Source organism: Python bivittatus, unplaced genomic scaffold (genome assembly GCF_059951505.1).
Source record: "Python bivittatus isolate LINGU-HERP-01145 unplaced genomic scaffold, Pbiv_v1 ctg000210_np1212, whole genome shotgun sequence".
Classification (NCBI taxonomy): Eukaryota; Metazoa; Chordata; class Lepidosauria; order Squamata; family Pythonidae; genus Python; species Python bivittatus.
In genome coordinates, this window is record NW_028277053.1 from 1,430,678 (window position 1) to 1,456,545 (window position 25,868).

Genomic DNA, 25,868 nt, shown 5'->3' on the forward strand with positions numbered 1-25,868 from the left:
GTCTTAGGATCTATCTGCTTACATCTCCTATATAGCTTTAGGAAACGCATACCACTTAGCCAATGTCTACGTCTTGTCTTTTTCCATTGGGTCCTCTCTGGGGAAACTTGCAATGAGCAATGGAACATGAAGGTCAGAGAGTGGATTATGCCCACTGCACTGAGTTCACAGGAAGCTCACAAATATTTTTGCGCCGTGACAACCTTTGCTAATTCATGCATTTTTTTCCTTCATTTCCATACAAATTGCCTATCTTTGAACAGTTGGGTTACATTAATACACAAAAGGTAGAAAGGAGGAAAGGCTTCCTCTCTCTCTGCAGTAGTGTGTCTTTTTCACATTCTAAAGTCGATTGGCACAATGCTAAGCAAACACAGCAGTGGGTCAAGGGTGAAGGGCTAGAAACCTGGCAGGTGAAAGGTTGAGCAACATGAAAGGCAAGGGCTACAATTGTTTTAAGAAAGAGCTTTAGCAGGTTTGGGGTGTTTTAAGTTTTGGCAAACAGCCAGGCCAACTGTATTTGAGAAGGTCACACGACTGGCCTTAACATTTCAGCTGCTGTCTCTTTCCTAACACTTGGGTTTAATGATATTAGAGAGCCTTATTGCCCTGCAAAAAAGCCACCCCAACGTCTATGAAAATTAACCTTCTCTGCAAAGAGTCATGGTGCAGGGTATTTTCACTCCTGGTGTGCATAAAGGCTTAGATTTGTGCTGGGTTCCCAGTGCTTACAGGACTGACCTTCAGAGGCGCCCTGGTTTCTTGGAAGCTAAAGAGAGATTCCTTTCCATGCCTATAATACTCGGTTCGGGAAGGGCTTCGATGCAGTAGATCACCCACTTTCCAGTCAAAAGGATGCAGTTTGGATCTCTGCCATGTCAACCCTGGAATGATATTGCCAGTCAGTGGGAGACAATATTGAAGTAACTTGGTCATCTCCAATATGGTGCCCACCAGTTGTGTGGGGACAGGTTTCCAGGATCTGTGTTGCCAATGCTGGTTAAGAATAATGTGGGTTGGTCCTAGCACACAAGTAGGAGGTCCCAGGTTGGAGACACTAAGCTGGATGGAGTAGTTACATGACCTGTAACTTGGGTTTCATGCTTTTATTTCTGCCTCTCCACTAGGGTATTGCTAGAAGTTTTCTCTACATTTTAAAATAACTTTAATTCCATTTGATAGAGAAGAAAAGACTTTTCAAAAAATGTTCAAAGAGGAAAAAACTATGAGACTCTCATAATTTGTTAGGATCTAGATGAGCTACTGGATGTAACTTAAAAGGGGTGCAACTCCCTTTCAAAACCGAACCATAACCTTCCATCTCATTCACCGGGTTCAGTGATCCAGTAAGGTATAGTTGGCCTTCCTTGCATAAAAAGGTTACCCCATTCTCCTTGCATACAATTTATGCAATGAGTATGCTATAACACTATATATATATATATATGGCAATATTCGATAATCTGTTAGTCAAAGGCTCTGTGTGGCCGTTTTTGCAGCTTTCAAAATTAACGCTAGCAAGTTTCAGCAACAAAAGTAAGAAAGGCGAGTAGGAGTAGGAGTAGGAGTAGGAGTAGGAGTAGGAGGAGAAGGAGAAGGAGAAGGAGAAGGAGAAGGAGAAGGAGAAGGAGAAGGAGAAGGAGAAGGAATGGGATGGGATGGGATGGGATGGGATGGGATGGGATGGGATGGGATGGGATGGGATGGGATGGGATGGGATGGGATGGGATGGGATGGGATGGGATGGACAAGAAAGACCACTTTCTCCCTCTTTGGTGTGTCACAATATCACCGTTTTCCCCACTGCAGCCCTCGGTCACTAAAATATAAAATGTGCTGTACCAAATGTTGGAATTTCTCACTCCTGGCATATATAGAAAGTGCCTGATCTGTAATATGCAAAGGGCTGCACAAGAACAGTCTATTTTTTAGCATTCAGTCCTCAATAAATCATCCATTTTAGGTCCCAAATTCAAATGCACAGGCTGATCATGCTTGATTCCAACCTGTTTTTGATCACTAGATAGCAATCATATAAGCACATGCTCCATATTTTTCTGTTTCCAGAGAGGCTCAGAGCAATTTGGGTTGCCCCATTTTCTGTGGAAATAGAGGCATCAAGTAGCCACAGGGTAGAATTTGGAGAAAAACAGGGTTCTCCACTGTTTCTTCAAAGAGAAATCTTCATAGGCTATATCTAGCTTTTGATTGATCTGGATTGGATATACTTTTTTGAGTTGCCCCTACATAACCTCCCTGCTCAAAACATCCTGGACTCTGGTTGGTTTTCTTGAAACTTCAACAGAGACCCCATATCAACATCTCTTCTCCTCCTTTCCCAGCTGCCATTCCTGCTTCACCCTGATGTGCAAATTCAGTGCGCCAAGCAATCACTTTGCTAAGTGCCATCACAGGCCCTCGAAAATTACTTTCCCTCCCCAAATGTCTTCACTTCTCCCACCACTCTAATTATAAGTAATTACCTGTTCTTTTTCCTTTAAGAATCAAGCATCAACCACCAGCCTACCTCAGGGAATAAATATGCATTGCACTTTGATGAAATGTTCGCATAATACAGGTCAGGTAGTTAATGAAGCCATAAAGTATAATATGTCCGCGACACTAAACATCACCTCATTCATCTGGCCTCGGCGTTTAAGAGAGCAAGTGATGTTTATTGGCACGAGACACCCTCTTTGCCTTAAGGATCACCATTCAAGAGCTAGCTCTTTGTAAATAAACATATAACCTTTGCAATGGTAATTTAAGGCTGCACAGTAAAACAGCTATAGTGAGGATATTGGGAGTGGAAGAGAAGATAAACCTCCTTGTGAATAAAAACTTAGAGCTTTGGGCAAAGGCGTTTATCAAGTTCCAAGCTGTTTCTCCATCTTCTTCCATCCACCGTCTTAGCTTTCCCATGTTTTCATTTCTGTGCTAGGGTCAAAACAATGGTGTTTCATTGAGTTCTAAAATCAGATATCATATCAGTTGATATGGGAAATAGATAGAAGATAGACAGACAGATGGATAGACCAAAGTCTGGAGGCCCTGTTGATTTAATGCCCACAACAGTATAAATAAACCGGTATTGAAAACAGAGCTTCTTCCTGATTGTCATCTGTGTGCAGCAAGAAATCAAATTATGGTGCTCCACAAAGATGAAAAGGGTGTCTTAGAAGTAAAAGCCAGAAGACTGCAATTGTTAAGAGATTAGGCTGAGATGCAAGCTCTGTTCCATCATTATCAAAGTGGAACACTCACTGAATCAGAGCTCTGGTAAATAATCTGCAATTGGTCCTGTAAGCAGCAATGGATTCTCTAGAGAGCTCATCATAGTGAACATTCCTGAATAGGGCCAAAGGGGATCCAAGTTCAATGCCTCACTCAGCCATGCAAGCTCATGGACCCCAACCTACTGCTCAGGATTGTGGTGATGGGAAAATAAAATTGTAAAAATGTATACTGTGAGTGCTGCCTTGAGCTCCTGGAAGAAAAGAAGGATATAAAGCAGTGTTCCTCAACCTTGGCCACTTGAAGATGGGTGGACTTCAACTCCCAGAATTGCTGGCTGGGGAATTCTGGGAGTTGAAGTCCACCCATCTTCAAGTGGCCAAGGTTGAGGAACCCTGATCTAAAGCACACAGATAAGCAATAAACAAAGAAATAGTGGCATCTTGGAACATAAGTGGTTCTTGCATCTGTCTGATTATTTGACCCAACCACACAGTATGGGAGAAAAAACCCTACAGCTATAAAAGCTGATTCCTTGGATCTCAATCTTGTTATAGATATTGCAGCTGAAATCAATTCAGGGAAAGTCTAACATGTTGGACTCTTCTCCCCATTGTTCCAAAACCTCATTCCAATTATAGGATTGGTGGGAAAGGGTGAAATTGATGTGCTGCAAATGGTATTTCAAAGGATGTGTGACATTCATACACATTTTAATGCCCTAGAGCATGGTCTGAAGGGAAGTGGGGAGGGGAGAGGGGGAACTTTAGCAAATGTTTAGCAAGTTCAACTGTCCTGGTGCAAATTGGCCCATGACTGGGACATTATCAACACATCTTTCTTCTTTTTCCCCCAACATACATGCACATATATCATCATCAGCTTTCCTAATCTTAGCATTAATTTTTCTTTTTGTAGCGATGCTGGATCATGCGCTTATGTGTTTTGGGCCATAAGGAGAATATCTGAGTTTCAAGAGCAACTGTCTCTCTGACCCCAAAGCCAAGAACCATGGTTTTATATTTCTGTGACTCTACATGGTTTCATGTTCTATATGCATATGTTTTTATATTGCTTCCTTGTCTTGGATATAGATGCTATAGATACCAATCCCAGATCAGAATCATGACTTTGCAGGATATATGAAATGATATCCCATAATAAAACAGAAACAGAAGATTCTGCTTTTTTCCCCTTAACAATAAATTCAGGAGTAGAGGATAACATACCCTGTTTCCATTTATTCATGAATCTTGCAGCTGGCAAAAAAGAGTTTCTGGTAATAATTACCATCAACAGATGAGAGAATGCAGTATTTGTGTGTATGTGTGGGTTTATATTTTAATTGGCAGTTAAAGAATATGTCCATATTTGTCCATATTTATATATATATTTTTAAGATGCATAAGCTACCCCCCTCTCACAATTTCTGACTCTCAGAGGTATACAACAATAAAAACAAAAGATAATTAACTCCCTAAAAGAACAACAAAAATAGCTACAAAAATATCATAAACAAACAAAAACAAGATATAACCAATATATAATTGAGGTTGGTGGAAATAATGCAGATTCATCTCACGAAATGGGCTCATGAACCATTCTGGTCCAATGCATGATAGAAGAACCAGGTCTTCATGACTCTACAGAAGGCCAATAGAGTTGGATCCATTTGAACATTGGGGAGGAGCTCATTCCAAGGAGGAAGTCCAGCAACAGAGAAGACCCATCTCCTATGACATTGCTTTAGTGAGAAAATAGCTTCTCCTTTGGGAAGGGAAAAACCGCTCCTCCAAACAGTAGGCAGGACTACAAAAAAAAGAAGGGGAGGGGAGGGGAAAGGGAGGGGATGAGGATACGATAGGCTAGGCTAGGCTAACGGAAAGCAAAGCAAAGCAAAGGAAGAGCCTAATTAAAATTTAAATTAAAAACTTAATATTTGGGGTCTTTTCAACAACAGAGTATCTGGCTTTCATGGGCCACAGCAGTAGGTGCTGGAGGAAAAGGAGGGAGAGTTGAATGTCTTTCTTGAGGGTCACAGTAGGTTTTCCAAACCTACTGTGAAAAATTCAGCAAAAACTCAGGAATCCTTTTCTCTTGGGATATTATCTAAGATATATAGGATTGCATCTTCAGTCTTTTGATTATATGAGTGCATATTTTATTTATTTATTTATTTATTTATTTATTTATTTATTTATTTATTTATATTTCAGATTTGTCACCACCCATCTCATTGTGGAGTGACTCCACAGAAAGAGGGTGGTGGGCTATCCCAGGCTTAAAATCCAGACATTTTCATGTTAGAATACTATTTTATACATACATACTGTACATATACATATACATACATACATATATACACACACATACACACACACATATATATGTATATATTCTATTTCTAGAAGGAAATACAGCATCAAGAAAAAAAGGAGTGTCAACAAACTTCAGCACTCCCTTCCCATTATCAGACTTTTTAGAGTCCAGAGGTTTATATTACTAAAGTTGAGTTTTTCACTTCCCTGATCTCATCTCCCTGCAGATGTATGAAACGAGGAGGAAGAGCATTCTGCAAATGGAAATATTTTTCCACTGAGACAATATACTTTACAGGCAGCGTTGGGGAGAACGGAAGAGTGAATCAAGGAATTCAACCTTATTTGGCAACACTATTGTAAATGGACATGGTAATGTTATTCTATTGCCTCTCTCACCCAACATGCTTTTGCCAGTGGGAGGAAAAAACTGAGCCTTCCTTCAGTGTCCCATGAACATTTTTGGCAACGTTGCAAACACATCCCTTTTCCAATTACTGTATGTTTGGCACTTTGGGTCAAGATGCTTACCTGCTCACTTACATAACCCTTCTTTGCTCTCATTGGACTACACGTACCTTTATTAATGACATCATACAGCCAAATCTGATTTGGGTCTGTCAGGCCCTAGCACTGTTCTACTCATTTCAGGATTCATAGGGATATCGGAAGTTGTTCTGAAGCATTGGTCCATCTACCCCAAATGTAGTAGCTCTCCAATTTTTCAGAAGGAACCTGTCTCAAAACCTACCAGAAAATGTTATTTCATGTCATGGGACAAAGGTCAACACAATGCTATAGGCCTCCTTCATTCCTGGTTACCTAAGGATCTCACCAGTGACTAGAAAGACAAAATTGCATTCATTCATTCATTCATTCATTCATTCATTCATTCATTCATTCATTCATGTGTGACTCTGGACAGCATATACGTTAGAATGAAATAATCGATTTTATATATATATATATATATATATATATATATATATATATTTGGATATATATTGGATTTAGATACCACCCATCTCACCAAGAAGTGACTCTGGGTGGTTCGCAATAAAATGGATCCATTAAAACAATTACAAACAATTTAAACCACTATTAAGAACTATATTAACAAAAGACAGGGAAGAAATTGTTGAATTCATAGCAACAAAACTGGAGGCTTTTGCTCTTCATATTATGTACTAAGTGAGAATTCTCACTGAGCCACCAGTGAGGGGTTGATAGGATCATAAGCAAAGGCTATGCATGCATGAATATAATCAGAAGACTGGTAATGTCAACCTAATCAACTTAGGATAATTAAACTTCAGTTGATAAACCTGAATAGGACAATACAGCAACTTTGTGTTTTAGTGGAGGTTGAAAGAGTGGATGCAATCTTTCCCAGTTGTGTGCGAAGGTTCAAAAAGTGGATCGAGGATTTTCTGTTCTAGGGACCTTCTAGAACCCAAACTGGTTAGGATCTCACAGGTTCCTCCAGAGAAAGTCATGCATGCAACAAAATTATGGAAAGCATAACAACAAAATAGGAAGCAGGGATTTTTTGCACAGAGCTTTTTCCATGCTGGGGTCCACCAGAGTGGAAAGAATCCTTGGAAAAATGACTCTTTGAGTCATTGAATTTTGATAAATAAGCATGAATAGGTCAATGTCTTTAACGATGTAGTGGCTGACTTTCCACAACGTGCTAAACTCAAGACTGAGTTAGCAAAATAGAAATGCTATGTTCATCTAACACGCTATGCCCAAACAGATCTACTGTATGATGATGCGATGTGCTGACCTGGTTTATTTAACATGCTAAGGCAGTATTCCTCAACCTTAGCAACTTTCGTATGTGTGGACTTTAACTCCCAGAATTCCCCAGCCAGCATGGCTGGCTGGGGCATTCTGGGAGTTGAAGTCCACATATCTTAAAGTTGCCAAGGTTGAGGAACACTGTGCTAAGACAATAGCTGGGAATTTAGAACCCGCTGGAGCAGAAATTATCGATTTCCATTTTAGCTTTGTCTAACGTGTTGTGGAACGCCAGTTAGTTGGTACTGGAATATGGTTGAAAGGGGAGGTGGATGGGAAACAACTCACTGGATTCTGGAGGACAGCTGTGAGAAGGAAATGAAATTGGATTGCAGAGCTTCCCAACTATGCAACTAAACGAAAGGGGGGGGGGGAATGCAGTCCTTGTTAAGCATGCCTGAATAGGGGTAATTTCAGGCCATTGATGTATTTCAGTTATGAAAAAGAATGGATGCTGGTGCATTTCCCAACATGGAGTCTTAAAAAAATGGAAATAAAATAAAATGAAAGTAATTGCTTCAGGGACCCTTGAGTTAAAACACACAGGTGTTTCGAGGGGAACATAAACATTTTTTCCTAAATGAGGCGTTGAGGGCTGGAAGAAGGGCAGTAAAATTAGTGGAATTACTGCCTGATTTTAACCAGATGATTGCTCCACTCGGACACCAGCGCATTTTCATTAGGGACTCTTAATTTACAAGGCATTTGCTGCATTCCAGTGGAACTCGAAAACTCCCCAAGGTCCTAAGGAATGCCAGATCTACAACCTTAATGGCAAGCAGATATGCCTTGCTGCAGGTTGTGAGTGTCTGCACATATGTGTGTGTAATACACTTGATTTCGTAAAAAGCAATGTAGCTGAAGCCCTCAACCGATTTAACTCTTCAGGTAAAAAAATGAAGAAGCAACTGTCCTTGAATTAGTATGGGGGGGGGGGTATAACGAGCATAGCATTTTTTATATTAAACATACATGCACACACACACGTACACACACACACAGACATATATACTAATCCATACTAGTTGTTTATGAGCACATGCATGCACACATCTTTGAACATCTGTATTTTTATTCCTTAGTGCAGGGTTCCTCAACCTGGTTCCCTTCTCCCCATATACAGCTCTTTTTAATCAGTAAATCCAGAAATCACCCGTTCATTTTTATCCATTTTCAGCAAAAAGTCCATAAAGGGTTTCCAGTCTTTTATAAAAGTAGCTGTTGTTCCCTCCCTAATCAAACAAGTCAGTTAAGCCACCTAGAGCAGTGTTTCTCAACCTTGGCCACTTGAAGATGGGTGGACTTCAACTCCCAGAATTCCCCAGCCAGCCTTGCTGGCTGGAGAATTCTGGGAGTTGAAGTCCACCCATCTTCAAGTGGCCAAGGTTGAGGAACCCTGCCTTAGTGTATGTAGGGTTTCCCACTCACCTTCTGAACAAATCCTGATTTATGCCTGTAAGCTTCCCATGACATCACAACATTCCTTGAAGAAGAGGGCTGGGAGGGCAAGAAAGATTGGCCTTTTCCAGGTCTAAGAGTGATCTTGTGTTGGGCTACCATGATGTCATGACAGCCCTGTCCAGGAAAGCCTGTGGCGTGTTAGACCTTAGACCTGACTGACCACACTCCACATAAATTTGTCAACATTTTTATAGAGGCAAATTGCATGCACCACCATCTAATGGGAAGGGTTTTCCATGCAGCATTGACCTGTGGGATTTGGTATGACTTCCAGAGATATGAAGCGTCACCTCAGCTCGCCTGGCAATAATCAACTGCTTGCATTCTCTCTCTCTCTCTCTCTCTCTCTTTCTCCTCCTCCCTCCCCTCGCCCCCCTTTTCTCTTACTTTTCAGAAGGTGCACTCATTTCTTTGACATTTCCTCTCTTTCACTTTACTTATCTTAGTCCTGACATATTCTGAGTCCCCTATCTTGTTCAAATCATTTGGCTTTAAGGCAAAACTCATAGGAGACCTGTATTTCTGCTGCTGACTGGGTGAAAACAACCGTCTGCAAACACACTTTGTTTTATGGGTTTTGCTTTGTTTCAAGCTTACAGCACAATGATCCGTCAATCTATCATTTTATGCAAAACCAGGTTTAAAAAGAAGACCCTCCACTCACCAGTCCTTAGCTAACATTTGGCATAGAATGTCCAATGAAATTTCACCTTCTCTGGGTGACTCTGAACATTGACTTGGATTTTTAGCTCACTTCATCAAACAATTCTAGCCAGGAATAATATGTTCATTGTATTACCCCACTTCTTCCTATCTATGGATGCCCCAAACAAGGTTTGGGTAAGGATGTTTAACTCCACTCCCAGAAGATATATAAACCCAAATCTAGTGAGTCTCCCTGGGATGAGGGGTCTAAAATATTTTAAATCCCATGCCCCACCTTAGGAATCTATTGCTTATTGGAGAAAATCACCACTGGTGCCGGAATTCATACTGTTCCACTATTCAGATACGACCACAGGTAGGAGCAATATCTAAGTGGTTCAATCCAGTTTAGGAGAACAAGGTTTCCGTGGCCTGCTAGAACGGATCACCTGTTCTTTCGGCCTTCAGCTGGACGTGGCAAGCAGCACACTTAGAATGGCAAACAGACAAAATGGCACATCCTTGCTGATGGTGTCTGGCGATGCCATCTCCAAAGCACTAAGGATTGGGCACAAGGTGGAATGCTGCATCCCCTGCCAAGACAGTCTGGGGGAAGGGCTGTGGGAATCCACCTCTGCGCAAGTTGATCCCACTGATCCCACTTCCAGCTTGGCCCGCCCTTTCATCTGTTCAGGGATTGGCTGATATCTCTTCCAGGTAACACCTATGCCTACATGCATCCATAAACTTGCACAGAGAAAGTGAGAAGGGCAAGGAGGGAGGCCTACATAAAGTGGGGCCCATGTAGCTCATCTAGAGAGAGAGAGAGAGAGTGAAAGAGTGGAAGAAATACACAACGAGCTCACGATACCCATGCTAATTTTGTTGTCTTTTATTATTTGCAGACCGGCATGCCACAGACAGCAGATGGTTTTTGAAACCTAGGTAATATTTTGAAAACAGTTGGCAATTTAGGGAGTCTGATGACTTTTAAATCCCTGGAGGAGCACATGGAGATCCATTCATTGGATCCTTCCCTAGACTTGTTGCTTTAGCCCAGAATAGAATTATGAATGGATTGGATTAGAAACCAGGCTCAACATCTGCTGAGCAAACATTACTGAAGGAGAAATAAACACACTTTGCTGTCTTAGGCTGGGACAACTCATTCTGTTGCTGAAAGAAAATATACCATAAAAGAATTTCAAAAGAAGTACCATTCGGGAGGGGAGAAATTTCCTGCTTGTGTTTAGAAACTCCCTGAATACTATCTCACCACACTTCTGTGCAATGGCTAAGACTGACCCTTTACTCCAAAATATGTTCCGACAGATGGAGAATGAGATTATGAGATTTCAGAAAAAAAGGGGGGAGGAAAAAGAAAAAGAAAAACCACAAACCTGCATGAGCTAATATTGTTCCAGATGTATTATCTCCTAATCTCCAGGAAGACAATGTTCAGAGGATAGGAATACGGAATATTCCCTTTGGCACACAGAGAAAGATCTAAAAGTTACACTTAATCTCTCCCAGTGCTGGGATTTCCACCTATTGCTCTGAAGGGAAAGAAAAAAGAAAAGAAAACAATACACCTTCCCAAAATATCTTTGCCCAGGTCAGAGCAATATAACCAAATTGACTGAAAGGACTAATGACTGGAGATAAGCCATCCAATTAGGCTGACGATGACTTCCCAAAAAAGGAGAGAGCTACAGATAGAAAGTATGCAGTAGGGTAAGGGACTTCTATCCCCCCAGTATTCCACCTAGGGAGAGATCAATGAACAATAAACAGAATTCCCCCCACCCCACTTTTTTTAAGAATCCCCAGGACATATTTTCTTGAGCTGTGGAACACGTCTGGACAAGTAAACACCCTAGTTATGTGCAGAGTGATGTAGAATAATAATATGGGTGCCTCTGGGGCTGCATATATAATACCTCTGCTCCAAAAGCTACATTGGGTGCTGGTTTGGCTCAGGATCCAATTCAAGGTGTTGGTGACGACCTTTAAACCCCTGCAGGGCACGGGCCCAAGTGACCGGAACACTCGTCTTCCCAGGTTACATCCACCTATCCCATCCGATCCGGCAGGAAAGGCATGTTACAGATCCCATCGCCTAAAGAATTCCAGCTGGCGGGGTCTAGAAGGAGCGCCGTGTCCACCATTCCCCCACCCTATAGAACATCTTGACCCCTGAGGCGGGGTTGGACCCCATCTCCTGGGCTTCCAAAAGGGCACTAAGACCTGGCTCTGACACTTGGCATGGGAACTAACAGGGACTGGCAGCACCGGGGGTAGCGGCTGGTTTGTTGATGCTCTCCCCATCTTTAAACCATAAATATATATGGTGGTTTGATGATGCTCTCCCCATCCTTAAATCATATATTTATCTATGCTGGTTTTATGATGCGCTCCCCATCTTTAAATCATATATATATATATATGATGATTTGATGATGGTTTGATGATGTCCACATCTTTTAAACATATATATATATATGGTGGTTTAATGATGGTTTGATGATGCTCTCTCTAACTTTAAATCATATATATATATATATCTTGGTTTGATGATGCTCTCCCCATCTTTTAATCATATATATATGGTGGTTTCATGATGGTTTGATGGTGCTCTCCCCATTTTTTAACTATATATATATATATGTTGGCTTGATGATGGTTTGATGATTCTCTCCCCATCTTTCAACCAAATATACATATATATATATATATATATATATATATATATATATATATAGTCGTTTGATGATGCTATCCCCATCTTTTAACCATATATATATAGATGGTGGTTTGATGATACTTTCATGATATTCACCCCATCTTTTAACCTTATATATAGCTATGGTGGTTTAATTATGTTTTAATGATGCTCTCCCCATCTTTAAACACTAAAGTTATATATATATGGTCGTTTGATAATGCTCTCCTCCTCTTTTAACCATATATATATAGATGGTCGTTTATTGATGCTCTCCCCATCTTTTAACCCTAAAGATATAACAATGGTGTTTTGATGGTGCTCTCCCCATCTTTAAATCATATATATATGTATATGGTGGTTTGATGATGCTCTCCCCTCTTTTAAACATATATATATATGGTGGTTTGATGTTGGTTTGACGATGCTCTCCCCATCTTTTAACCCTTAAGATATATATATGGTGGTTTGATTATGCTCTCCCCTCCTTTAAACAAATATATATATGGAGGTTTGATGATGGTTTGATTATGCTCTCCCCATCTTTAAACCATACACATATCTATCGCGGTTTTATGATGCTCTCCCCATCTTTTAACCATATATATATATGGTGGTTTGATGATGGTTTGATGAAACTCTCCCCATCTTTTATCCCTAAAGATATATATATGGTGGTTTGATGATGCTCTCCTCCTCTTTTAACCATATCTATATAGATGGTGGTTTGATGATGGTTTGATGATGCTCTCCCCGTCTTTTAACCCTAAAGATATATCTATGGTGGTTTGATGGTGCTCTCCCCATCTTTAAATCACATATATATGAGTTAAAGATGGGGAGAGCATCATCAAACCACCATATCTATATCTATATATATATATATATATATATGGTGGTTTGATGATGCTCTCCCCATCTTTAACTCATATATATATATGTATACATGGTGGTTTCATGATGCTCTCCCCTCTTTTAACCATATATATATATATATATATGGTGGTTTGATGATGGTTTGATGATGCTCTCCCTATCTTTAAACATCTATATATATCGATGGTGGTTTGATGATGCTCTCCCCATCTTTTAACCATATATATATCTATCATAGTTTGATGATGCTCTCCCCATCTTTTAAACATATATATATATATATAGCGGTTTGATGATGGTTTGATGAAGCTCTACCCATCATTAAAACGTATATATATATATATGGTGGTTTGGTGAGGCTCTCCCTACCTTTTCACCATATAGATATAGATGGTGGTTTCATGATGGTTTGATGATCCTCTCCCCATCTTTTAACACTAAAGATATATATATGGTGGTTTCATGATGCTCTCCCCATCTTTAAACCATACATATATCAATCGTGGTTTTATGATACTCTCCCCATCTTTTAAACATATATATATATACGGTGGTTTGATGATGTTTGATGATGCTCTTCCCATCTTTTAACCATAAAGATATATATATGGTGGTTTGATGATGCTCTCCTCATCTTTTAACCATATATATATAGATGGTGGTTTGAAGATGGTTTGATGATGCTCTCCCCATCTTTAAATCATATATATATATATATACATATAAATGGTGGTTTGATCATGCTCTCCCCTCTTTTAACCATATATATATATGGTTTTTTGATGATGCTTTCCTCCTCTTATAACCCTAAAGGTATCTATATGGTGCTTTAATGATGCTCTCCCCTCCTTTAAACATATATATATATGGTGGTTTGATGATGGTTTGATGATGCTCTCCCCATCTTTTAACCCTAAGGGGATATATATGGTGGTTTGATGATGCTCTCCCCATCTTTTAAACCTAAAGGTATATATATGGTGGTTTCATGATGCTCTCCTCATCTTTTAACCATATATATATAGATGGTGGTTTGATGATGGTTTGATGATTCTCTCCCGATCTTTAAACATATATATATATCTATGGTGGTCTGATGATGCTCGGCCCATCTTTTAACCATAAAGGTATATATATGGTGGTTTGAAGATGCTCTCTTCATCTTTTAAACATATATCTATAGATGATGGTTTGATGATGGTTTGATGATGCTCTCCCCATCTTTTAACCCTAAAGATATATCTATGCTGGTTTGAAGGTGCTCTCCCCATCTTTAAACCATATATATATATATATGGTGGTCTGATGATGCTCTCCCCATCTTTTAAACCTAAAGGTATATATATGGTGGTTTGAAGATGCTCTCCTCATCTTTTAAACATATATATACAGATGATGGTTTGATGATGGTTTGATGATGCTCTCCCCATCTTTTAAACATATATATATAGATGGTGGTTTGATGATGGTTTGATGATCCTCAACCTATCTTTAAACATATATATATATCTATGATGGTTTGATGATTCTCTCCCCATCTTTTAACCCTAAAGATATTTCTATGGTTGTTTGATGATGGTTTGATGTTGCTCTCCATATCTTTAAACATCTATATATATCTATGGTGGTTTGATGATGCTCTCCCCAACTTTAAACCATATATATATATATATATATGGTGGTTTGATGATGCTCTCCCCATCTTTAACTCATATATATATATGTATCCATGGTGGTTTGATGATGCTCTCCTCTCTTTTAACCATATATATATATATGGTGGTTTCATGATGGTTTGTTGATGCTCTCCCCATCTTTAAACATATATATATATCTATGGTGGTCTGATGATGCTCTCCCCATCTTTTAACCCTAAAGATAAATATATGGTGGTTTGATGATGCTCTCCTCATCTTTTAAACATATATATATAGATGATGGTTTGATGATGGTTTGATGATGCTCTCCCCATCTTTTAACCCTAAAGATATATCTATGGTGGTTTGATGGTGCTCTCCCCATCTTTAAATCATATATGTTTATATATATCGTGGTTTGATGATGCTCTCCTCTCTTTTATATATATATATATGGTGGTTTGATGATGGTTTGATGGTGCTCTCCCCATCTTTAAACATATATATATATATATATATATATAGATATATGTATGGTGGTTTGATGATGCTCTCCACAACTTTAAAGCATATATATATATATGGTGGTTTGATGATGCTCTCCCCATCTTTAAACCATATATGTATATATATGGTGGTCTGATGATTCTCTTCCCATCTTTTAACCGTAAAGATATATATATGGTGGTTTGATGATTCTCTCCCGATCTTTAAACATATATATATATATCTATGGTGGTTTGATGATGCTCTCCTCATCTTTTAACCATATATATATAGATGGTGGTTTGATGATGGTTTGATGATGCTCTCACCATCTTTAACTCATGTATATATATAAATACATGGTGGTTTGATGATGCTCTCCCCATCTTTAACCATATATATACATATCATGGTTTGATGATGCTTAGCCCATCTTTTAACCCTAAAGATATATATATGGTGGTTTGAAGATGCTCTCCCCTCTTTTAACCATATATATATAGATGGTGGTTTCATGATGGTTTGATGATGCTCTCCCCATCTTTTAACCCTAAAGAGATATATATGGTGGTTTGATGATGCTCTCCTCATCTTTTAACCCTAAAGATATATCTATGGTGGTTTGATGATGCTCTCCTCATCTTTTAACCATATATATATAGATGGTGGTTTGATGATGGTTTGATGATTCTCTCCCGATCTTTAAACATATATATATATCTATGGTGGTCTGATGATGCTTAGCCCATCTTTTAACCCTAAAGATATATATATGGTGGTTTGAAGATGCTCTCCTCATCTTTTAAACATATATATATAGATGATGGTTTGATGATGGTTTGATGATGCTCTCCCCATCTTTTAACCCTAAAGATATATCTATGGTGGTTTGATGATGCTCTCCCCATCTTTAAATATAAATATATATATGGTGGTCTGATGATGCTCTCCCCATCTTTTAAACGTAAAGATATATATATGGTGGTTTGATGATGCTCTCCTCATCTTTTAAAAATATATATATAGATGGTGGTTTGATGATGGTTTGAAGATGCTCTCCTCATCTTTTAAACATATATATATAGATGGTGGTTTGATGATGGTTTGATGATGCTCTCCCGATCTTTAAACATCTATATATATCTATGGTGTTTGATGATGCTCTCCCCATCTTTAAACCATATATGGTGGTTTGATGATGGTTTGATGTTGCTCTCCATATCTTTAAACATCTATATATATCTATGGTGGTTTGATGATGCTCTCCCCATCTTTAAACCATATATATATATATATATGGTGGTTTGATGATGCTCTCCCCATCTTTAACTCATATATATATATCTATACATGGTGGTTTGATGATGCTCTCCTCTCTTTTAACCATATATATATATATGGTGGTTTGATGATGGTTTGATGATGCTCTCCCCATCTTTAAACATATATATATATCTATGGTGGTCTGATGATGCTCTCCCCATCTTTTAACCCTAAAGATATATATATGGTGGTTTGATGATGCTCTCCTCATCTTTTAAACATATATATATAGATGATGGTTTGATGATGGTTTGATGATGCTCTCCCCATCTTTTAACCCTAAAGATATATCTATGGTGGTTTGATGGTGCTCTCCCCATCTTTTAATCATATATATATATATATATATCGTGGTTTGATGATGCTCTCCTCTCTTTTATATATATATATATGGTGGTTTGATGATGGTTTGATGGTGCTCTCCCCATCTTTAAACATATATATATATATATATGTATGGTGGTTTGATGATGCTCTCCACAACTTTAAAGCATATATATATATATGGTGGTTTGATGATGCTCTCCCCATCTTTAAACCATATATATATATATATGGTGGTCTGATGATGCTCTTCCCATCTTTTAACCGTAAAGATATATATATGGTGGTTTGATGATGCTCTCCCCATCTTTAAAACATATATATATGTATATATGGTGGTTTGATGATGCTCTCCCCATCTTTAACTCATATATATATATGTATACATGGTGGTTTGATGATGCTCTCCTCTCTTTTAACCATATATATATATGGTGGTTTGATGATGGTTTGATGATGCTCTCCCCATCTTTAAACATATATATATATCTATGGTGGTCTGATGATGCTCTCCCCATCTTTTAACCCTAAAGAGATATATATGGTGGTTTGATGATGCTCTCCTCATCTTTTAAACATATATATATATATGCATATATGGTGGTTTGATGATGGTTTGATGATGCTCTCCCCATCTTTTAACCCTAAAGATATATCTATGGTGGTTTGATGGTGCTCTTCCCATCTTTTAACCGTAAAGATATATATATGGTGGTTTGATGATGCTCTCCTCATCTTTTAACCATATGTATATAGATGGTGGTTTGTTGATGGTTTGATGATGCTCTCCCTATCTTTAAACATCTACATATATCTATGGTGGTTTGATGATTCTCTCCCCATCTTTAAATCATATATATATATATATATGGTGGTTTGATGATGGTTTGATGATTCTCTCCCGATCTTTAAACATATATATATATCTATGGTGGTCTGATGATGCTTAGCCCATCTTTTAACCCTAGAGATATATATATGGTGGTTTGAAGATGCTCTCCTCATCTTTTAAACATATATATATAGATGATGGTTTGATGATGGTTTGATGATGCTCTCCCCATCTTTTAACCCTAAAGATATATCTATGGTGGTTTGATGGTGCTCTCCCCATCTTTTAATCATATATATATATATATATCGTGGTTTGATGATGCTCTCCCCTCTTTTAACCATATATATATATATATATGTATAAATGGTGGTTTGATGATGGTTTGATGATGCTCTCCCCATCTTTAAACCATATGGTGGTCTGATGATGCTCTTCCCATCTTTTAACAATAAAGATATATATATTGTGGTTTGATGATGCTCTCCTCATCTTTTAACCATATATATATAGATGGTGGTTTTATGATGGTTTGAAGATGCTCTCCTCATCTTTTAAACATATATATATAGATGATGGTTTGATGATGGTTTGATGATGCTCTCCCCATCTTTTAACCCTAAAGATATATCTATGGTGGTTTGATGATGCTCTCCACAACTTTAAAGCATATATATATATATGGTGGTTTGATGATGCTCTCCTCTCTTTTAACCATATATATATATATGGTGGTTTGATGATGGTTTGATGATGCTCTCCCCATCTTTAAACCATATATATATAGATGGTGGTTTGATGATGGTTTGAAGATGCTCTCCTCATCTTTAAACATATATATATAAATCTATGGTGGTCTGATGATGCTCTCCCCATCTTTTAACCCTAAAGATATATATATGGTGGTTTCATGATGCTCTCCTCATCTTTTAAAGATATATACATAGATGATGGTTTGATGATGGTTTGAAGATGCTCTCCTCATCTTTTAAACATATATATATAGATGGTGGTTTGATGATGGTTTGATGATGCTCTCACCATCTTTAAACCATAGATATATATCTATGGTGGTTTGATGATGCTCTCCCCATCTTTTAACCCTAAAGATATATCTATGGTGGTTTGATGATGGTTTGATGATGCTCTCCCCATCTTTAACCATATATATATATCTATGGTGGTTTGATGGTGCTCTCCCCATTTTTAAATCATATATAAGGTGCTTTGATGATGCTCTCCCCATCTTTAACTCATGTATATATATAAATACATGGTGGTTTGATGATGCTCTCCTCTCTTTTAACCATATATATATATATGGTGGTTTGATGATGGTTTGATGATGCTCTCCCCATCTTTAAACATATATATATATCTATGGTGGTCTGATGATGCTCTCCCCATCTTTTAACCCTAAAGAGATATATATGGTGGTTTGATGATGCTCTCCTCATCTTTTAAACATATATATATAGATGATGGTTTGATGATGGTTTGATGATGCTCTCCCCATCTTTTAACCCTAAAGATATATCTATGGTGGTTTGATGGTGCTCTCCCCATCTTTTAATCATATATATATATATATATCGTGGTTTGATAATGCTCTCCCCTCTTTTAACCATATATATATCTATGGTGGTTTGATGATGGTTTGATGATGCTCTCCCCATCTTTAAACATATATATATATATATATATATATATATATATATATATGTATGTATGTATGTATGTATGTATGTATGGTGGTTTGATGATGCTCTCCACAACTTTAAAGCATATATATATATATGGTGGTTTGATGATGCTCTCCCCATCTTTAACTCATATATATATATGTATACATGGTGGTTTGATGATGCTCTCCCCATCTTTAAACCATATATGTATATATATGGTGGTCTGATGATGCTCTTCCCATCTTTTAACCGTAAAGATATATATATGGTGGTTTTATGATGCTCTCCTCATCTTTTAACCATATATATATAGATGGTGGTTTGATGATGGTTTGATGATGCTCTCACCATCTTTTAACCCTAAAGATATATCTATGGTGGTTTGATGATGCTCTCCCCATCTTTAACTCATGTATATATATAAATACATGGTGGTTTGATGATGCTCTCCTCTCTTTTAACCATATATATATATATATGGTGGTTTGATGATGGTTTGATGATGCTCTCCCCATCTTTAAACATATATATATATCTATGGTGGTCTGATGATGCTCTCCCCATCTTTTAACCCTAAAGAGATATATATGGTGGTTTGATGATGCTCTCCTCATCTTTTAAACATATATATATAGATGATGGTTTGATGATGGTTTGATGATGCTCTCCCCATCTTTTAACCCTAAAGATATATCTATGGTGGTTTGATGGTGCTCTCCCCATCTTTTAATCATATATATATATATATATATATATATATATATCGTGGTTTGATGATGCTCTCCCCTCTTTTAACCATATATATATATATGTATATATGGTGGTTTGATGATGGTTTGATGATGCTCTCCCTATCTTTAAACATCTATATATGTCTATGGTGGTTTGATGATGCTCTCCCCATCTTTAACTCATATATATTTTTGTATACATGGTGGTTTGATGATGCTCTCCCCTCTTTTAACCATATATATATATCGTGGTTTGATGATGGTTTGATGATGCTCTCCCCATCTTTAAACATATATATATATATCTATGGTGGTCTGATGATGCTCTCCCCATCTTTTAACCCTAAAGATATATCTATGGTGGTTTGATGGTGCTCTCCCCATCTTTTAATCATATATATATATATATATATATATATATATATGGTGGTTTGATGATGCTCTCCCCATCTTTAAACATAAATATATATCTATGGTGGTTTGATGATGCTCTCCCCATCTTTAAATCATATATATATATATATATGGTGGTTTGATGATGGTTTGATGATGCTCTCCCCATCTTTAAACATATATATATATCTATGGTGGTCTGATGATGCTCTCCCCATCTTTTAACCCTAAAGAGATATATATGGTGGTTTGATGATGCTCTCCTCATCTTTTAAACATATATATATAGATGATGGTTTGATGATGGTTTGATGATGCTCTCCCCATCTTTTAACCCTAAAGATATATCTATGGTGGTTTGATGATTCTCTCCCGATCTTTAAACATATATATATATATCTATGGTGGTTTGATGATGCTCTCCCCATCTTTTAACCCTAAAGAGATATATATGGTGGTTTGATGATGCTCTCCTCATCTTTTAAACATATATATATAGATGATGGTTTGATGATGGTTTGATGATGCTCTCCCCATCTTTTAACCCTAAAGATATATCTATGGTGGTTTGATGATGCTCTCCCCATCTTTTAACCCTAAAGAGATATATATGGTGGTTTGATGATGCTCTCCTCATCTTTTAAACATATATATATATATGATGGTTAGATGATGGTTTGATGGTGCTCTCCCCATCTTTAAACATATGTATGGTGGTTTGATGATGCTCTCCTCATCTTTAAGCCATATATTTATATATATGGATGGTTTGATGATTCTCTCCCGATCTTTAAACATATATATATATCTATGGTGGTCTGATGATGCTCTCCCCATCTTTTAACCCTAAAGATATATATATGGTGGTTTGATGATGCTCTCCTCATCTTTTAAACATATATATATAGATGATGGTTTGATGATGGTTTGATGATGCTCTCCCCATCTTTTAACCCTAAAGATATATCTATGGTGGTTTGATGATGCTCTCCCCATCTTTAAACCATATATATATATATATGGTGGTTTGATGATGCTCTCCCCATCTTTTAACCCTAAAGATATATATATGGTGGTTTGAAGATGCTCTCCTCATCTTTTAAACATATATATATAGATGGTGGTTTGATGATGGTTTGATGATGCTCTCACCATCCTTTAACCCTAAAGATATATCTATGGTGGTTTGATGATGCTCTCCCCATCTTTTAACCCTAAAGATATATATATGGTGGTTTGATGATGCTCTCCTCATCTTTTAAACATATATATATAGATGGTGGTTTGATGATGGTTTGATGATGCTCTCCCTATCTTTAAACATCTATATATATCTATGGTGGTTTGATGATTCTCTCCCCATCTTTAAATCATATATATATATATATGGTGGTTTGATGATGGTTTGATGATGCTCTCCCGATCTTTAAACATATATATATATCTATGGTGGTCTGATGATGCTTTCCCCATCTTTTAACCCTAAAGAGATATATATGGTGGTTTGATGATGCTCTCCTCATCTTTTAAACATATATATATAGATGATGGTTTGATGATGGTTTGATGATGCTCTCCCCATCTTTTAACCCTAAAGATATATCTATGGTGGTTTGATGATGCTCTCCCCATCTTTAAGCCATATATATATATATATGGTGGTTTGATGATGCTCTCCCCATCTTTTAAACATATATATATATATGTATAAATGGTGGTTTGATGATGGTTTGATGATGCTCTCCTCATCTTTTAAACATATATATATATATGGTGGTTTGATGATGGTTTGATGATGCTCTCCCCATCTTTTAACCCTAAAGATATGTCTATGGTGGTTTGCTGGTGCTCTCCCCATCTTTAAATCTATATATATATATATAGTGGTTTCATGATGCTCTCCCCATCTTTAAACATATATATGTATATATGGTGGTTTGATGATGGTTTGATGATGCTCTCCCTATCTTTAAACATCTATATTTGTCTATGGTGGTTTGATGATGCTCTCCCCATCTTTATATCATATATATATATATATGGTGGTTTGATGATTGTTTGATGATGCTCTCCCCATCTTTAAACATATATATATATCTATGGTGGTCTGATGATGCTCTCCCCATCTTTTAACCCTAAAGATATATATATGGTGGTTTGATGATGCTCTCCTCATCTTTTAAACATATATATATAGATGATGGTTTGATGATGGTTTGATGATGCTCTCCCCATCTTTTAACCCTAAAGATATATCTATGGTGGTTTGATGATGCTCTCCCCATCTTTAAACCATATATATATATATATGGTGGTTTGATGATGCTCTCCCCATCTTTTAACCCTAAAGATATATATATGGTGGTTTGATGATGCTCTCCTCATCTTTTAAACATATATATATAGATGGTGGTTTGATGATGGTTTGATGATGCTCTCCCCATCTTTTAACCCTAAAGATATATCTATGGTGTTCTGATGATGCTCTCCCCATCTTTTAAACCTAAAGGTATATATATGGTGGTTTGAAGATGCTCTCCTCATCTTTTAAACATATATATACAGATGATGGTTTGATGATGGTTTGATGATGCTCTCCCTATCTTTAAACATCTATATATATCTATGGTGGTTTGATGATTCTCTCCCCATCTTTAAATCATATATATATATATATGGTGGTTTGATGATGGTTTGATGATTCTCTCCCGATCTTTAAACATATATATATATCTATGGTGGTCTGATGATGCTTTCCCCATCTTTTAACCCTAAAGATATATCTATGGTGGTTTGATGGTGCTCTCCCCATCTTTAAACCATATATATATATATATGGTGGTTTGATGATGCTCTCCCCATCTTTTAACCATATATATATGGTGGTTTGAAGATGCTCTCCTCATCTTTTAAACATATATATATAGATGATGGTTTGATGATGGTTTGATGATGCTCTCCCCATCTTTTAACCCTAAAGATATATCTATGGTGGTTTGATGATTCTCTCCCGATCTTTAAACATATATATATATCTATGGTGGTTTGATGATGCTCTCCTCATCTTTTAACCATATATATATATCGTGGTTTGATGATGGTTTGATGATGCTCTCCCCATCTTTAAACATATATATATTATGGTGGTTTGATGATGCTCTCCACAACTTTAAAGCATATATATATATATGGTGGTTTGATGATGGTTTGATGATGCTCTCCCCATCTTTAAACATATATATATATCTATGGTGGTCTGATGATGCTCTCCCCATCTTTTAACCCTAAAGAGATATATATGGTGGTTTGATGATGCTCTCCTCATCTTTTAAACATATATATATAGATGATGGTTTGATGATGGTTTGATGATGCTCTCCCCATCTTTTAACCCTAAAGATATATCTATGGTGGTTTGATGATTCTCTCCCGATCTTTAAACATATATATATATATATCTATGGTGGTTTGATGATGCTCTCCCCTTTTTATATCATATATATATGTTTATATATATCGTGGTTTGATGATGCTCTCCTCTCTTTTATATATATATATATGGTGCTTTGATGATGGTTTGATGATGCTCTCCCCATCTTTTAACCCTAAAGATCAATCTATGGTGGTTTGATGGTGCTCTCCCCATCTTTAAATATATATATATATATGGTGGTTTGATGATGCTCTCCTCATCTTTTAAATATATAGATAGATGATGGTTTGATGATGGTTTGATGATGCTCTCCCCATCTTTAAGCATATATATATATCTATGGTGGTCTGATGATGCTCTCCCCAGCTTTTAGCCATATATATATATCTATGGTGGTTTGATGATGGTTTGATGATGCTCTCCCCATCTTTAAACATATATATATATCTATGGTGGTCTGATGATGCTCTCCCCATCTTTTAACCCTAAAGATATATATATGGTGGTTTGATGATGCTCTCCTCATCTTTTAAACATATATATATAGATGATGGTTTGATGATGGTTTGATGATGCTCTCCCCATCTTTTAACCATATATATATATCGTGGTTTGATGATGGTTTGATGATGCTCTCCCCATCTTTAAACCATATATATATATATGGTGGTCTGATGATGCTCTCCCCATCTTTTAACCCTAAAGATATATATATGGTGGTTTGATGATGCTCTCCTCATCTTTTAAACATATATATATAGATGATGGTTTGATGATGGTTTGATGATGCTCTCCCCATCTTTTAACCCTAAAGATATATCTATGGTGTTCTGATGATGCTCTCCCCATCTTTTAAACCTAAAGGTATATATATCGTGGTTTGATGATGCTCTCCTCTCTTTTATAAATATATATATGGTGGTTTGATGATGGTTTGATGGTGCTCTCCTCATCTTTTAACCATTTGTATATAGATGGTGGTTTGTTGATGGTTTGATGATGCTCTCCCCATCTTTAAACATATATATATATCTATGGTGGTTTGATGATGCTCTCCCCATCTTTAAATCATATATATATATATATATGGTGGTTTGATGATGGTTTGATGATGCTCTCCTCTCTTTTAACCATATATATATATATATGGTGGTTTGATGATGGTTTGATGTTGCTCTCCATATCTTTAAACATCTATATATATCTATGGTGGTTTGATGATGCTCTCCCCATCTTTAAACCATATATATATATATATGGTGGTTTGATGATGCTCTCCCCATCTTTAACTCATATATATATATATATATATGGTGGTTTGATGATGCTCTCCTCATCTTTTAACCATATATATATAGATGGTGGTTTGATGATGGTTTGATGATGCTCTCCCCATCTTTAAACATATATATATATCTATGGTGGTCTGATGATGCTCTCCCCATCTTTTAACCCTAAAGATATATCTATGGTGGTTTGATGGTGCTCTCCCCATCTTTTAATCATATATATATATATATATATCGTGGTTTGATGATGCTCTCCCCTCTTTTAACCATATATATATATATGTATAAATGGTCGTTTTATGATGGTTTGATGATGCTCTCCCCATCTTTAAACCATATATATATATATATGGTGGTTTGATGATGCTCTCCCCATCTTTTAACATATATATATATATGTATGGTGGTTTGATGATGCTCTCCCCTCTTTTAACCATATATATATATCGTGGTTTGATGATGGTTTGATGATGCTCTCCCCATCTTTAAACATATATATATATATCTATGGTGGTCTGATGATGCTCTCCCCATCTTTTAACCCTAAAGATATATATATGGTGGTTTGATGATGCTCTCCTCATCTTTTAACCATATATATATATATATGGTGGTTTGATGATGGTTTGATGATGCTCTCCCTATCTTTAAACATCTATATATATCTATGGTGGTT